The following is a 17,763-nucleotide window of genomic DNA, read 5'->3' as shown; positions in this document are numbered from 1 at the left end:
CTCCCCAAGGGCTGTGATATGTGGGGCCACCCTTCTATTAAAGAGAAGGCTGATCGGAGAGCATTCATCGTGAATGAAGGCTCCCCAGCTCTATGACATCCTGCCTGATGTCATTAACCCTAATCTACCCTTTGTCTCCTGACAGTGCTGTAAAATGTTAGCATCCTACACTCTACCATTGCAATGGTTGCACATTCTCAGCTTCCAGTATCAAGAGTTGCACAAACGCTAATACTTCCCACAGATACTACATGCGCTAGATAATAGTGAGAGTCACCTCTCAAGTGTTTTTTGCCTATCCCGTATCGTGAGAACACCAACATTGATCTGGACATCCCGGGCCAACAGAAGACTATCTGCACCCCTGTAGATTCCAGTCACCTCTCTGCAAGACGTTTTCATGAACAATGTGGCTGTCCCAGGCCCAATATCCTGCTGTTGAAATGATGATGGGATAAAGTGTGGCTCTCTGGACTCTGCTTCTGAAGTTTTGACCGCCCCGTCCAAATGCTCAATGCATGGTTCATCGGATTATGAGAAGGAAAGCAGGTTGCTGAATCCGTGAGGCATTGAAAGGTGTCCTGAGGGAAGCACAGCATCTTCTTGTAATGGGGAGAATGCTGTACTACTTTCACTCTGTACAACTGTGTCGGCACCCAGCAGGGAGAGGGTCAACAGCAATCACGAGAACAGTAACAGTGAATATATATATATTCATGTATTACATTTCCATACATTAATTAAGGTGCCTTCAAATGATTTCTTCTTCCTTTGCCTACCATTTCATCTAGACATTGCCTAACTTTCAAAGTTGGGGTGGAGGAGGGTTGCTGACTGGTACACCTTGATGTCCATGAAGACATTAGCAGGTGTCTTCTGTGGACACAGAGCTTCACTTGACAAAGGAGCAGCGCTCCAAAAACTTGTGAGTTCAAATAAACCTGTCAGACTATCATAGAATCATAGAATCCCTACAATGTGGAAACAGGCCATTTGGCCCTACAAGTCCATACCGACCCTCCGAAGAGTAACGCACCCACACCCATTCCCCTACTACTCTACATTTACCCCTAACTAATGCACCTAATTTAAACCTATCGGCAATTTTTAGCATGACCAATTCACCTGACCTGCACATCTTTGGACTGTGGGAGGAAACCGGTGCATCCAGAGGAAACCCACACAGAGACAGGGAGAATGTGCAAACTCCACATACAGTTGCCCGAGGCTGGAGTCGAACCTGGGTTCCTGGCGCTGTGAAGCAACAGTACTAACCACTGAGCCACCATCCACCGAGCCACTATAACCTGGTGTCATGTGACTTCTGACTTTGTTCACAGGTAAAGGGGACGTCGCACATGGGAGATGGAGAGACAGGGCACCTCTGGACAGTCATGCGGAGAAGCTTCTCGGGTATCAGTCTGTCACAACAGCTCGCTGTGGGTGCTGACTGGCACCATCTTGTCTCCGTGAGAGAAAATGGCACTGAGGTGAGGCTTCATCCACCTTTCATGTTGCCCAGTGATGATGGGTACGCATGATTGGAAAGTTGGAGTGCAGGTCTGTGTGCATATCCAACAGGCAACTGGGTGTTCGACTAGCTATGGGCTTCAAAGGCAGATGCCGCCCTTTCCATCTCGGCAGCTGAGTGTTCAAATATTAAAACCCACCACCACAGAGAGGTGTACAGATTCCTTCATCTTTCATTTCAAACTATGAAGGGCCTCCCACCTTCACTGTGACAAAACTGAAAACAGAAGTCCAGGAAATCTAGGAGCGGGATAAACTCTTTTACACAGGGAATTGCAAGGGTGCTGGAACTCTAAGATTACTAGTTTAGATAAAAATTAAGTCAGGATTCAGGGTGAAACCAGATAAGTGAGTGAAGAAGAGCTTGACCATAAAGTGAATAATTCAGACTACTTGCTTGCATGAAGACTGAACACTGAGATTGGCCAACTGGGAGATATCAGTGATGTGGGATTTTAACATGCATGTGTCTGTACATTTAATGTATTTCTGAACGGACTGTATTTAATTTTTTTTGGTGCTTTTTGTGTCCCATTTTCTTCACCAATTATTATGTCACGATGAAACAGTTAAGTGAACTGTCTTCAGGAGAAATATTTACCCATAAAATATTTGTATCGGGAGATATCTGGCAAATCCTCACAGTTATGGGGTGGTGAGAAATGGCTATTGTCGAAGTGGGGCCCAGAGGTGATGGGAAAGATCAAAGTTCCACTGATCTAGAATACTTCAGGGTAAGAAGACAAAGGAATAGACTTCTCCAGGACTTCCTATACTTGTGGGTAAAAGGGTTCTGCCACCATTCCTCTTCCCTTGACCAGGTCTAACAGTCAACTAGGTGAAGATGAAGACTGCAGATGCTGGAGGTTAGAGTTGAGAGTGTGGTGCTGGAAAAGCACAGCCGATCAGGCAGCATCTGCAAGTTTTGCAGATGGAGGAACAAGAGATGTAAAACCGAGTGCCAGTTTCCTATCAGTCCTTTCACACAGTCAAAATTACACTAATTGACACCACATGTTCTGCTGATTTCTTCAAATCAGCTTTATTTGCATTTTAATTGAAAGTAATTCTGTTTTAAAGTATCATAACACTTTTAAACAAAGCAATTGTAGCAGCTTGTCTTTCTTACTCCATATGTTGGAAAGGAATGAAAACGATGCCTGAGAATTTGCTCCACAGCTGGGCAGTAAACTAGTCATACACTGGAAAGGCAAGCACACCAGCATTCTCAAATTTTGCTAAGTTCCAGCTACTGGGGGGGGGATGCGTGAGATTCCCACTTCCTGTTCTTCTCCCTATTGGAGAAACATTCTGGCCTTTTGGCAGAACTGGCTTGGCCTTAAACAGATCCTACAAATAACTCTGCTGCTTTGAGGTACATACCTGCTACAAATCATGTAGATAATCCCATTATTTTCCAGTAACTGCAACTCTATTTCCATTGTGACCATACCAACACGTCTGAGTCTGAAGCAAAACAGATTTTATCTTGTTTATTGTACAGGCAACACCTGAATATGCTTGTTTGTACCAAATCTTTGAACAATATCTGCTCTTTCTAATCAGCTCCTCCTTTGCATTATAGTTCATGATAGTGATTATGCTTGGATAAATTTAATGTACTTAGTTTTATCCAGCTTCAAGCAGTTAATGGAGGTTTACCTCCTTTTATAGCAACTAAGGGCAAGTTGCCTGATTGCCTGCAGCATTACTCCTGGATGACCAATGATGGCTGTTTCTTAACCAAATGGTTTCTTGAAATGAAACTTATTCCCTGTATGTGCAATTATTTGTGTTGACTAATTTACTTCATGTGTCTATTCCCTTGGACCATGGTGTTTTTATTTAGCATCCTAGTTCCCTGATATACAGGAATGTTTAACCGACTTGGACCCCCAAAAGCAGAGTTGAGGGACGACTGAACTGTCAACACAATGGATGAGATGTTAAATTATCCAGTGCTTATTCCAGTGTTTCAAGTGTATGTTCAAGGGCCCATTACTCTATTTGTAAAAGAGCATGGAGTTTCGTCAAACAATGGCTACACAAACAAAACCTGCCATTCATTGCATTACTGTTCTAAGGGTATTACTAGTGCCGAATAGTTCAGATTTGAAACAAAAGTCACTCAGCTCTGAAAGCAATTCATTGTGTGCAGTATTTCAAACAGTTTCAACATGATAAAGAATCTAACAATTGACAGTATTATTTTGTTTAAAGCAAATTTAAACTTAAGTCCCAGATGCCATAGGGAATACGTGAACAGCATGATGTGGTATTGAGATACACAGAACAGAGAAGACCAGAGTTCAATAGCTGCTCTGTACTGAGTTAACTGATCCCAGCTGAGGATACAGTGGGCAGAAAGGCGGGGGCAGGGTGGGTGTTCTGATTGCCTGCAGATTCTAAAAGATACAGAGGAAGAGGGCTGCCATTCATAAGAAGAAAGGGAAATTAAATAATTCTCACCAGCATTGTCTCCCTCCTCCTTGAGGTGCAATTCTCAGGTGCCCTCTGGTATCTCACCAAAGTAGTCATCATTCATAAATGTGCTAAGTCAACATATGGGTTAATGGGTTATTCATCCAGTGAGCTGAAAGGCTGTTTGTGATGCAGAGTGATGGCAACAGAGTAGGTTCAATTCTCATACTGGCTACGGTCACTGTGAAGGTCCTCCTTTCTCAACCTCGCACCATGCCTGAGGCACAGTGACCCTCAAGTGAAACCTCAGCTCACGTTGTCTCTCTCAGAGAGAGCAGCATTATGATCCTCTGGGGATGTGACGACTTCACGCTTACCTTTATTAACTTAATAGCTAAGTCTGATCCTACCTTCTGCTGAAGCACTTGGTACTTTTTACTGTGTTAAAAACATAAGTCTAAGTTCTATTGTTGATGTTGGCACACTTCCATCAGAGACATCATTCATTGCATTGTGGTTCTGACTCTTGTCAAATTCTCCCCTCTCTTAACCAGGATTGCTGAGGCCACTGCTGTCCTACACATACCACTACTGCAGCTGAGATCTGCCAACTCAGTAATAGCCTGTTCACTGACACTGAGTTTGGGTGTTACCTGGGCCACTCAGCTCCTACTTTAATTATAGTCTAGGTCCAGACGAAAGAGCTGAACTCCAGACATGAGGTGAGAGTGATTGCCCTTGATATCAAGGCAACAATTGACTGAATGTTGCATCAAGGAACCCAAGCAAAACTGGAGTCAATGGGAATTGGCAGTGGGGGATGTTTCCAATGGCTGGAGACATACCTAGCTCAAAAGAAAAGGGTTGTAGATGTTGGAGGTCCATCATCTAAAGTAATCAGAATATCGGGAATTCCTCACAGTGCCTCAGATCTGATCACTTTCAGTTGTTCCATTGCTCTACCTTCAATCATAAATTCACGCATTGGATGCTTGCTGGAAAATGTACAGTGCACAGCACTATTTTGTGGGTCATTAGATACTTGTGTGGTAAGGCCTGGATAACATCTAGGTTGGGAAGAAAAGCAGAATGTAACATTCAAATTGCACACATATGGGAAACTGAGGACTGCAGATGTTGGAGATCAGAGTCTAAGAGTGTGGTCCTGCAAAAGCACAGCTGGTCAGGCAGCATCTGAGGAGCAAGAGAATTGACGTTTCGGGCAAAAGCCCTTCATCAGTAATGAACAGCTTATACTTGAAACGTCGACTCTCCTGTTCCTCAGATGCTGCCTGACTGGCTGTGTTTTTCCAGCACCATACTCTTCGACATTGCACACGTGTCAGACATTGACTGTCCGATAAGAGATAATCCAGCCATCATCCTTGAACAGTTAAAGGCATTACCATCACTAAATTCCGATCTATCAACATCCTGGAAGTTATCTTTGAACTGGACCAGCCATATAAATATTGTGGCTACAAGAGCGAGTCAGAGGCTAGGAATGTTGAGGAATTCAGTCACTAAAAAGGAGAAATAAACAAAATTAAACCTCATACACATATATGCATAAACATAAGACACAGAAATACACATTCCTATTCCTCTCGCCTTGTTCAATTATTTTTTTCATTTCTAACTGAATCTCTTTAAGTTCTGGTCAGGACATCCACAATCACATTCAACTTCCCGTCAATAAGAGCGAAATATTGTGAATGCTGGAGGTCTGCAACAAACATACTGGGAAATAATACTGGGGAAACAATAGGACTTGCAGCATCTACCGTGAGAGAAACACAATTAACGTTCCGAGTCTGATATGAGTCTGCTTCAGAACTACTTTTTTAAAGATAAGGCTGTGGAGGGAAGAGGCAATGTAGGAGAATAGAGAATGGACAATTGCAGTCGGTTTCTGGAGTTAGGAGTTCAATGTTGAGACCTTGAGCCTCCAAAGTGTCCAGTTGGAAAATGAGATGTTGCTCCTTGAGCTTGTGTTGTACTTTGTTGGAAAATTGCAGTAATCCCTGACCGAAATGTTAATATGAAAACAAAGTGATTTATTGGACTGGCAAGCGATGGGCAGGTCAGGCAGAGGTGTTCTGCAAACTGGTCACCCAGTGGGGACTTCTGTCTCACAAATTTAACGGAGGCCACAATTCTGAAGAAAAATCATACTGGACTCGAAACATTAATGCTGTTTCTATTTCCACAGATACTGCCCAACCTGATGAATTTCTCCAATCTCCCGGCAATGAGGGTGAGTTTTAAGTGAATCAACAAGCTTCAACTGAATAACTTGAGGTTCTGAGTTGGACAGCCAGTCAGAAAGCGATGGTTTTCCTTTTTGAATGTGGAGTGCAGTCTCCGATATTTGTTTAGTTTTTATTTTGGAGAAGTCCCCGATTGGTCTCTAGTCCAGGTACGTCTTCCGGAAGGAGGAATGTTTGATTCAAGTTTGGACCTGCAAAAACTGGCTCACTGATTAAAATAGTCTTCAGCATTCCAAAAGTACCTGGCATTTCTCAGTTTGTGCTACCATTGCTTTGTTTCCAACTGTTGATGCACCAGGATGTAGTTAATCTTCTCCTCAACCTGGGCCTGTTTTTCTGGGCCTAGTCAACATTGGCTAAACGAAGAGCCTGTTCCACATCATTATCATGTATCATTTCGGTGCTGCGGCTTTGCTCATCTGTGCTCAACAGCATTGAGCAACCGCATTAAAGTCTGGTTGTGTTTCTACAATGAGGTGGACACATAAGGAGTCTAGGTTTACTAGTACTTCATAGAAATGTAGAAAGTAGGAGCAGGAGAAGGAGATTCAGCCCATCTAGCATCTTTGAGAGGCCCATCCTTGGCTGGTTGGAGAAGGCCCATCCTTGGTCCTTGGCTGGTTCGAGAGGCCCGGATCCTTAGCAGTTGGACAGGCTCTGATCTTCTGCAATGGCGGATTGGTGAAACCAAGCGGCTATGAAATGAAGTAAAATTATATTTGTTTTAACTTTGTCTCTTTTTTAAAATATATAATTTATGTGGCAACTTATATACATTTTACTGTATATTCACAAATACGTGTAACAATAAATTTCTTTCTTTCTTTCTATCTATCTATCTATCTATCTATCTATCTATCTATCTATCTATCTATCTATCTATCTATCTATCTATCTATCTATCTATCTATCTATCTATCTATCTATCCATCCATCCATCCATCCATCCATCCATCCATCCATCCATCCATCCATCCATCCATCCATCCATCCATCCATCCATCTAGCTTTCTATCCTTTGCCTATTGCTCTAGATATCTTTACCATCTGCTTCATTCACGCCTGCTCCCCTCTGCCTATAGCATAAAAATGACCATTTTCTTTAGCGAATGACAATCACCTGATGAAGGAGTGTCACTCCGAAAGCTAATGTACTTCCAATTAAACGTGTTGGACTATAACCTGGTGTTGTGTGATTTTTAACATTTTCTTTAGAGTCTCAGAGAGGGTGCAGAATGATCTCAAGGGGGAGAGGGGTGAGCACGAGGGCATTGTCCACATTGGAACCAACAACATAGGAAGGGAAAAGGATGAAGGAAGATTACAGAGAGTTAGGCAGGAATTTAAAAAGGAGGTCCTCGAGAGTAGTAATATCTGGATTACTCCCAGTGCTATGAGCTAGTGAGGGCAGGAATAGGAGAGTAGAACAGATGAATACATGTCTGAGGAGCTGGTGTATGGGAGAAGGATTCACATTTTTGGATCATTGGAATCTCTTTCGGGACAGAGGTGACCTGTACAAGAAGGACGGATTGCACCTAAATTGGAAGGAGACTAATATACTGGCAGGGAAATTTTCTAGAGCTTGCTCAGGAGGATTTAAACTAGTAATGGGGCAGAGGGGAGGGGAGGGGGAGGAGGTGGGACCCAGGGAGATAGTGAGGAAAGAGAACAACCCTTGACTGTACAGTTGAGAACAGAAGTGAGTCAAACACTCAGGGCAGGCAGGGACAAAGTAGAGAACTATGTAGGACTGATAAATTAAACTGCATTGATTTCAATACAAGAGGTCGAACAGGGAAAGCAGATTAACTCAGGGAATGGTTAGGAACATGGGATTGGGATATCATAGCAATTACAGAAACATGGCTCAGGGATGGGCAGGACTGGTAGTTTAATGTTCCAGGATACAAATGCTACAGGAAGGATAGAAAGGGAGGCAAGAGAGGAGAAGGAGTGGCATTTTTGATAAGGGATAGCACAACAGCTCTGAGAGAGGATATTCCCGGAAATACATCCAGGGAAGTTATTTGGGTAGAACTGAAGTAAGAAAGGGATAATCACCTTATTGGGATTGTATTATAGACCCCCCTAATAGTCAGCGTGAAATTGAGAAACAAATGTGTAAGGAGATCTCAGTTATCTGTAAGAATAATAGGGTGGTTATGGTAGGGGATTTTACCTTTCCAAACATAGACTGAGACTGCCAAAGTGTTAAGGGTTTGGATGGAGAGGAATTTGTTAAGTGTGTCCAAGAAAATTTTCTGATTCAGTATTTGGATGTACCTACTAGAGAAGGTGCAAAACCTGACCTACTCTTGGGAAATAAGGCAGGGCAGGTGACTGAGGTGTCAGTGGGGGAGCACTTTGGGACCAGTGACCATAATTCTATTAGTTTTAAAATAGTGATGGAAAAGGATAGACCAGATCTAAATGTTGAAGTTCTAAATAGGAGAAAGACTAATTTTGACGGTATTAGGCAAGAACTTTCAAAAGCTGATTTAGGGCGGATGTTCGCAGGTAAAGGGACTGATGGAAAATAGGAAGCCATCAGAGATGAGATAACGAGAATCCAGAGACAGTATATTCCTGTTACAGTGAAAGGAAAGGCTGGTAGGTATAGGGAATGCTGGATGACTAAAGAAATTGAGGGTTTGATTAAGAAAAAGAAGGAAGCATATGCCAGGTGTAGATTGAATAAATCCTTAGAAGAGTATAAAGGAAGTAGGAGTATGCTTAAGAGAGAAATAGGAGCGAAAAAGGGGACATGAGATAGCTTTGGCAAATAGAGTTAAGGAGAATCGGAAGGGTTTTTACAAATACATTAAGGACAAAAAGCTAACTAGGGAGAGAATAGGGCCCCTCAAAGATCAGCGAGGCAGTGTTTGTATGGAGCTGCAGGAGATGGGGGAGATACCAAGTGAGTATTTTGCATTAGTATTTACTATGGAATGGACATGGAAGATATAGAATGTAGGGAAATAGATGGTAATATCTTTAAAAATGTCCAAATCACAGAGGAGGAAGTACTGCATGTCTTGAAACGCATAAAAATGGATAAGTCCCCAGGACCTGATCAGGTGTACCCTAGAACTCTGTGGGAAGCAAAAGAAGTGATTGCTGGGCCTCTTGCTGAGATATTTGTATCATTGATAGTCACAGGTGAGGTGCCAGAAGACTGGAGGTTGGCTAACGCAGTGCCACTGTTTAAGAAGGGTGGTAAAGACAAGCCAGGGAACTATAGACCAGTGAGCCTGATGTCAGTGGTGGGCAAGTTGTTGGAGGGAATCCTGAGGGACAGGGTGTACATGTACTTGGAAAGGCAAGGACTGATTAAGGATAGTCAACATGGCTTTGTGTGTGGGAAATCATGTCTCACAAAACTGATTGAGTTTTTTGAAGAAATAACAGAAGGATTGATGAGGGCAGAGTGGTTGACATGGTCTCTATGCACTTCAGTGAGGTGTTCAACAAGGTTCCTCATGGGAGACTGGTTAGCAATGTTAGATCTCATGGAATACAGGGAGAACTCGCCATTTGGATACAGAACTGGCTCAAAGATAGAAGACAGAGGGTGGTGGTGGAGGGTTGTTTTTCAGACTGGAGGCCTGTGACTAGTGGAGTGCCACAAGGATCGGTGCTGGGTCCACTACTTTTCGTCATTCATATAAATGACATGGATGTGAGCGTAAGAGGTACAGTTAGTACGTTTGCAGATGACACCAAAATTTGAGGAGCAGTGGTCAGTGAAGAAGGTTACTTCAGATTACAATGGAATCTTAATCAGATGGGCCAATGGGCTGAGGAGTGGCAGATGGAGTTTAATTTAGATAAAAGAGAGGTGTTGCATTTTGGGAAAGCAAATATTAGCAGGACTTATCCACTTAATGGTAAGGTCCTAAGGAGTGTTGCTGAACAAAGAGACTTTGGAGTGCAGGTTCATAGCTCCTTGAAAGTGGAGTCGCAGGTAGTTCGATAATGAAGAAGGCATTTGTTAGGCTTTCCTTTATTTGTTAGGTACTGAGTACAGGAGTTGGGAGGTCATGTTACAGGACATGGATTTGGCCACTTTTGGAATATTGCATGCAATTCTGGTCTCCTTCCTATTGGAAAGTTGCTGTGAAACTCGAAAGGGTTCAGAAAAGATTTACAAGGATGTTGCCAGAGTTGGAAGATTTGAGATATAGGAAGAGGTTGAATAGGTTGGGGCTGATTTTCCTGGAGCATTGGAGGCTGAGGGGTGACCTTACAGAAGTTTATAAAATCATGAGGGGCTTGGATAGGGTAAATATACAAAGTCTTTTCCCTGGAATTGGGGAATCCAGAACTAGAGGGCATAGGTTTAGGGTGAGAGGGGAAAGATATAAAAGAGACCTCAGGGGCAATTTTTCACACAGAGGGTGGTACGTGTTTGGAATGGTTGGCCAGAGAAGTGGTGGAGGCTGGTACAATCGCAACACTTAAAAGGCATCTGAATGGGTATATGAATAGGAAGGGTTTGGAGGGATATGGGCCGGGTGCTGGCAGGTGGGACTAGATTGGATTGGGATATCTGGTCGGCATGGATGGGTTGATCCGAAGGATCTGTTTCCGTGCTGTACATCTCTATGAGTCTATGACTCTCTGTCTGACTCAAAACATGGATTGTGTTTGTCTCTCCAAAGATATTGCCAGACCTGCTGAGTTTCTCCAGCACTTTCTGTTTTATTTCAGATTTCCAGCATGTCCAGTGTTTTGCTTCTCATTGAGCATCTACTGCCTCATTCAGCACCTTGTTTAAGACCCTAGGATGAAGTCCATCGGGAGTTCCATCTTGTCAGCTTGCAGCTCCAACGATTTGTACAGTCGCACTCCATTAGTGATTGTATTTTCACAATGTCCTTCTCTCCCTTTCACCTCCTAATTTGTAGCTCTTCCTGTATGCACCACAGTAAAGTGTAGAAGTGAAATGTTTGCTAATTTCATCTACCATTTCATTATAATCTAGAATTCTCACTCTATAAAACCAACATTCATTTAGCTTACTCTTTTTCTTTTTACATACTTATAGAAACTCTTTCCCATTGTTTTTTCATTTTTAGCTTCCTCTCATACTCTAACTTCTTCTTCCCAATTATGCTCTGGTCATTTTCTGCTGTGTTTTGTTCTCTGAATATCATCCTGTCTACCGCTCACCTTTGTGGAGTTATATGCTTTTTCCTTTACGTCGAATGCTTTCCCTACCTCCTTTCATTAGTTACAGATAGTGGGTCTTTCCTTTAGAATTTTCCTTTACAGTAGGAATGTTCTTATTCTGGCCATTCTGAACCATTCCCTTAAGTTCCTGCCACTCATCTGTTGATCTATCTGCGAACCCAAAATCCCAGATCATGTCAGCTAGTTCAGGTTCATGCCCGGGTGGAAAGGCAGGCTCTGAGAGGGATACAATTGGTTTACAGAGATATTGATAGGCTAAGTAAGTGGACAGACAGTTTACAGATTGAATATAATGTGAGAACAAGTGAACTTGTTCATTCTAAAAGGAAGAACAAAATAACATAGTATTATTTAAGTATAGAAAAACTGCTAAAAGGGATTTGGGTGAATTCTTGTACATGAAACGCAGAAAGCTAACATACAGGAGCAGCAGGTAATCAAGAATGTTTATGGAGTGTTGGCCTTTATTTCAAGAAGGTTAGAATATAGGAGTAGGGATGTCTTACTGCAAATGGACAAGATGTTGGTGGGACTAAATTTGGAGTACGAGGTAAAAACAATAATTGCAGATGCTGGAAGCCAAATACTGGATTAGTGGTGCTGGAAGAGCAATGTTAGATCTCATGGAATACAGGGAGAACTCGCCATTTGGATACAGAACTGGCTCAAAGGTAGAAGACAGAGGGTGGTGGTGGAGGGTTGTTTTTCAGACTGGAGGCCTGTGACCAGTGGAGTGCCACAAGGATCGGTGCTGGGTCCACTACTTTTCATCATTCATATAAATGACTTGGATGTGAGCATAAGAGGTACAGTTAGTATGTTTGCAGATGACAGCATCTGCCTGAACTGCTGTGCTCTTCCAGCACCACTAATCCTAAATTTGGAGTACTATGAGTATTTTCAGTCCCATTCTTTAAGGAAAATCATTATTTCATTGGAGACAGTCCAGAGAAGGTTCACGAGAGTGATCCTTGTAATGAAGGACTGGTCTTATGAGCAAAGGCTAAACAAGCTGGAATTTTATTCACTGGAGTTTCAAAGAATGAGAGATGATCTCATTGAAACATATAGGATTTTTACAGGGTAAATAAATGTTGAGAAGATATTTCCCTTTATGGGAGAGTTTAGAATCAGAGAGCATAGACTCATAATAAAGGGCACCAACTTAAGACTGAGATGAGGTGGAATTTCTTCTCGCAGAGCCTTTGGAACTCCTTGCCACAGAGAGCTGTTGGGGCAATGTCTTGAGGCTGAGATGGATTGTTGGTCAGCATGGTTACGAGGAAACTGCAGGAAGGTGGACGTGAGGAAAGTCAAATCAGCCATGATCCTATTAAATGGCAGAGTAGGCTCAAAGGGCCAAATGGCCTACTCCTGTTCCTAGTTCTTCTGATCTTATTGTGATTGTTACTACAGGGCCTGTGGACCTCTCCCACTAGTGACTGTTTACCCTACATCCTGATCTCCTGAACCAATGTAATTTCTAATTATTGCACAAATGCTGTCATTGACTAAGCGTGCTACCCCTGTGGAAGGAGAGACTGAGTTACTGTTTCAGGCCAATGAATCTTTGTAATTCAGGTGGGATTTCGCTATGTGAAAGGTCGGACTGTGAAAAGAAATGGGGTCACTGCTGAAGCATTACCAAGGAAAAGGTTCAAAATGAGCAAAGATAAAATGGATTTCAAGGAAGGAGAAGTGATGTGCTCTGCAGATGAATACAAGCTATTCCTTGTTGAAATTGAAGCTGTATTTAATTGATAAACAACGTGTCCAGCACATTATTAGAATTTTTAAACTATCTGCAAGATTGTTACAGCTAATTGATTACCTTCATACCTACTGAAGGAATAGATTTAGTAGGCTTGAGACATGAACAAGATAATTAACTTTCAAACACCAATGCTGAAATACTTTGATGTCAACAAGGAGATACATTTGTAGTGCAACTCAGCTGGATGAGGGCTTAGGGCATGGTTCATGGAAGGTTAACCTGCAACTTATGATTCAAGATCTCTGAACAAGAGCAGAGATAAGTTAGGCTGAGATCAAAAAAAAACTATGCTTTGGATATTTTAGCTGCATGGTTCTTGGAAATTAAATCACTGTGAAAAATGCTCACAGAACTACTTGGAGCTGTTTTGGAGTAAAGTCTAATTAGTAAGCCCAAAGGGCTCCAAGGAATGATGGGATGTCAATCAAAAGAAGTTCAAAAGCAGAAAAGTAAGATCAAACCGTTCATATGCTGTTTAATTTTCCGCTCGCTAAGGATGGAATGACTACGCCTTCACACAGCGGTGGAATACATGAGCTGGAATTGTTAAAAATGAGGGTTTGCATAAATGAGGGACATAAGACAAATGTTACCAGAAGATTGCTTTTCGAGAAGAACTTAATAAACAGACTAGAAATCTGAAATTAAAGCACCAGGCAGCAGAGAGAGAAACAGTCTGAGCTTTCAGGCATGTGCTATTTAATCAGAATTAGTGGTTAAAACCTGCTTTTGCTTCATAAACAATATTACATTCCACTCGGGATAGGGAAATATAAAGTCTGTATGGTGATACACACTGCCCTTCCATCTCTAAGACCTGGATTTGTATCCAACTGAACTGGCAGGGTTCCAGACTTCACTCCTCATTTTTAAGATGCATTCACAGCCTGGCACCAGTATTGGGAGAACGGCATGTTCTCCAATTCAACGTGCAGTTACAATACATAGTAACCCAAGTGGAATTACCTGACTAATTCACAGTAAAATCACTGCAACAGATTACAACAGAATAAAAGACAGTGACAAGCTATCAACAGATCACACGAGTGGATATCTAGACCAGAGTGGCATATCAGATGACAATTCTAATTTATCAATAACAATAAAATGACAGAGTATAACCAAAGGAAGAAGTGTAATACAAATACAGCAATTCCCAGAGAAACTCAGCAGTTCTGGCAGCATCTTTGGGAAGAAAGGAGAGTTAACATTTTTGAGTCATCGAGTTATACAGCACGGAAATAGACCCATCAGTCCAACTCATCCATGCCAACCAGATGTCCCAATCTGACCCAGTCCCATTTGCCAGCACTTGGCCCATATCCCTCTAAACCCTTCCGACTTATATCCCCATCCAGATTGTTTTTAAATATTGCAATTGTACCAGCTTCCACCATTTCCTCGAGCAGTCCCTTTTCAGTCTTTCCCCTTTCACCTTCAACCTATGCCCTCTAGTTTTGGACTCCCCTTATTCTCGGAAAAAGACCTTGGCTACTGAGGCTTCATGAGAACTTGTTTTATTATCGAAGTGTGTTGACCTTTTGGTTTGTCGTACACAGAAAATAAAACTCCTGACTCACTGTCTTCCCATAGTAACAGGCTTGTACTTTCCATGGGTTTCAGATCCTATAAGCAGCATAGTGTCTTGACAGGGTAAATGTGGAAAGGTTACATCACCTCAGGGAGAGTGTAGAACCAGAGAGTATAATCTCAGGGTAAGGGGACGCACATTTAAGAGAGATTAGATTAGATTAGATTAGATTCCTTACAGAGTGGAAACAGGCCCTTCGGCCCAACAAGTCCACACCGACCCGCCAAAGCACACCCACCACACCCATTCCCCTACATTTACCCTGCACCTAACACTATGGGCAATTTAGCGTGGCCAATTCACCTAACCTGCACATTTTTGGACCGTGGGAGGAAACTGGAGCACCCGGAGGAAACCCACGCAGACACGGGGAGAATGTGCAAACTCCACACAGTCAGTCACCTGAGGTGGGAAATGAACCCAGGTCTCTGGTGCTGTGAGGCAGCAGTGCTAACCACTGCGCCACCGTGCCGCCCACAAATGGACTTTTTTTTCACTCAGAAGGCAGTCAACATGTGGAATTCTTCACTGCAGAGGGGTGTCAAGGGCTGGATCATAAAGTATATTCAAGGCTGTCAGGGACAGATTTTTAATCTGTCAGGGAATCAAGGCTTGTGCAGAAAAGGCGGGAAATTGGAGTTGATGAATATAAGATCAGCCATGATCTCATACAATGGTTAGCAGCCTTGATGGGTTGAATGGCCTATTTCTGCTTCAACGTCTTTTGATCTTCCCTGATATTTGATGGACACTGGAGATGGATGGAATTCTGAATGAGGAGGACAAGACCAAAATGGTGCCATGCTGTTAAAGCAACTTTAGAGTAAAATACTTTTATCCAAATTTTTAAGAGAGCAAGACAGTGACTCATGCCATTCCACACCATCATTCACATCCCCTCAGTGTAACAACATTGTCTATGAAGTAAAAACTGTGTTAATTTTAATCTGATGATAGAGCTATCAATCTGACTTTCAACTCTGTTTTTTTCTCTCTCTTCAGATATGCTGCCTAATCTGCTGAGGTTCCTCCAATGTTTTCTGTTTCTATTTCCGATTTCCGTCATCTGCAGTAATTTACCTTGGTTTCACTGTTTTTTTAACACCAGTTTTATCTTTGGTTGATAGTGAGCCACCACCCCAGCACTTGTGCTGAAAACTTCTTAAAATGGATTTAACAACAATTCAGGGGCCAGAAACTGCTTCCTGACTTTGAGATTAGAAGCAGCCAAAGAGTTAACAGGAGGTTAGCAGAGAATAAATAGGAGGCTGATTCAGAACTCCTTTCAATTGCAAAACCAATTGCAAATTCAGTTCTATGTGTCAGTTTACAGATAGTTGAGCTACTCTGAATTACAATTACAATTACAATAACCAGCACTCACCATATAGACATTCAAACAACCAACAATTAACACCTCGACTTAATTGATATGTATGAACATGCTCTTAATTAACAAAAAGGTTGATAATGTTGCCTCTCTGCCACATTGGGGATTCCACTGAACTGTACACTATTCATCTCACTGATTAAAAACTGATATTGCAAATGATTATCCTTTGCTGGCTTGATACTGTGAGTCGAGAATTCCCTTGCAGCAGATCCTGATTTTAAGTTAATGGCATTTTGTTTTAACGTCCAAACCATCAATTTCTATTCTGATGTGTTGATATAAACTCTGATCTAGGCGGAGGCGGGTACTGCAGATGCTGGAGATTAGAATCAAGATTCGAGTGGTGCTGGAAAAGTACAGCAGGGTCTGAGGAGCAGGAAAATCCTAATGAAGGGCTTTTGCCTGAACCGTAAATTTTCCCGTTTCTCGGATGCTGCCTGACCTGCTGTGCTTTTTCAGCACCACTCTAATCTATTGAGTCCTGCTCTGAACTGTCAGTGCCAATTTTACAAAGATCTCAGTGAGTCTCTCTCTCTCTCTCTCACTGCAACCCCCACCCCACCCCGGTCATCTCTGCTGCCCTGAAGCTCTTCAGCCACATCCTCAAACAAACTCAATTTCACCAGTTTTGTCATTTCCCCTCCCATCAACCTTCCAGCTCAGCACTGTCTTCATGACCTGCCCCATCTGCCCATCTTCCTTCCCACCAATTTGCACCACCCTCCCCTCCCACCTATCACCTTGACTCCCACCTCCCTCCACCTATCACACTCTCAGGCTACCTTTCCCCCAGCTCCAAACCCCCCTCCCATTTATCTCTCCACCCCCGAAGCTCCCAGCCTCATTCCTGACAAAGGGCTTTTGCCCGAAACATCAATTTTCCTGCTCCTTGGATGCTACCTGACCTGCTGTGTTTTTCCAGCACCACACTCTTGACTCGAATCTCCAGCATCTGCAGTCTTCACTTTCGCTAATTTTAACCTGTTGATTCATGTTCCTGTCTGGCAATTCCCACTCTCAACTGAGGATTTCTTTTCTGATCTGTTGATTTCCCACTCTGACGTGTCAGTCCCTGTTCCAGCCTATCAATTCACAGTGTACTGCATGTTTTCCATGGAGCCATGCCAAAGATGCCACAGCTTGGTGCTGAGTGATGTAGCCCACTCCACAGCATTCAGACCGCCTCTTACCATAGCTATCTGCATTGTGTGTTTCCACAGGCTGATTAACACCACAACCACTATATGCGTCACCTCATCCCAACAGACCAAAATTACAGCTGTTATGGCAAGCTTTATAAAAGATGTTTGAAAAATACTTACTGAGCTTTTCAAGCATGTTCTGTAATCCATGGGTTTATTGAACTCATTGGATAACTTCCCAAAACATCATGGTTAAAGACATCATCTGATGTGCTGCTGTGTAACACAATTGGGTACGTGCGCTCAGTGAGTTTGACTGAGTTGAATTCCTACAGTTGGACTTGGACCCAATGGGCTGGTAGGGGTGAGGTACACAGTGAACATCGGTGAGGGATAAGGACTCCCTGAAATGGTGAGGACACATTGGCCTCTTAACTCCTGTGAAT

At 42.6% G+C, this 17,763-nt stretch overlaps 1 long non-coding RNA gene across 2 annotated transcripts in view; it reads right to left on the bottom strand.

The window, feature by feature from the left end:
- Positions 1-5,267: 5,267 nt before the first annotated feature.
- Positions 5,268-17,763, bottom strand: part of LOC140455136 (uncharacterized) — a 52,994-nt gene continuing 40,498 nt past the window's right edge. Inside the window, exon 3 of one of the 2 annotated variants that reach the window (XR_011952785.1) lies at positions 5,268-6,916. This is a non-coding gene — a long non-coding RNA (uncharacterized lncRNA). Of the gene's footprint in view, positions 6,917-10,990; positions 11,138-17,763 lie in introns of those variants that run through there. The other variant, XR_011952782.1, reaches the window with a different exon arrangement.

This window comes from Chiloscyllium punctatum, chromosome 3, assembly GCF_047496795.1.
Source record: "Chiloscyllium punctatum isolate Juve2018m chromosome 3, sChiPun1.3, whole genome shotgun sequence".
NCBI lineage: Eukaryota > Metazoa > Chordata > Chondrichthyes > Orectolobiformes > Hemiscylliidae > Chiloscyllium > Chiloscyllium punctatum.
The sequence above is the reverse complement of the archived record's forward strand: the minus strand, read 5'-3'. Positions and strand labels throughout refer to the sequence as shown.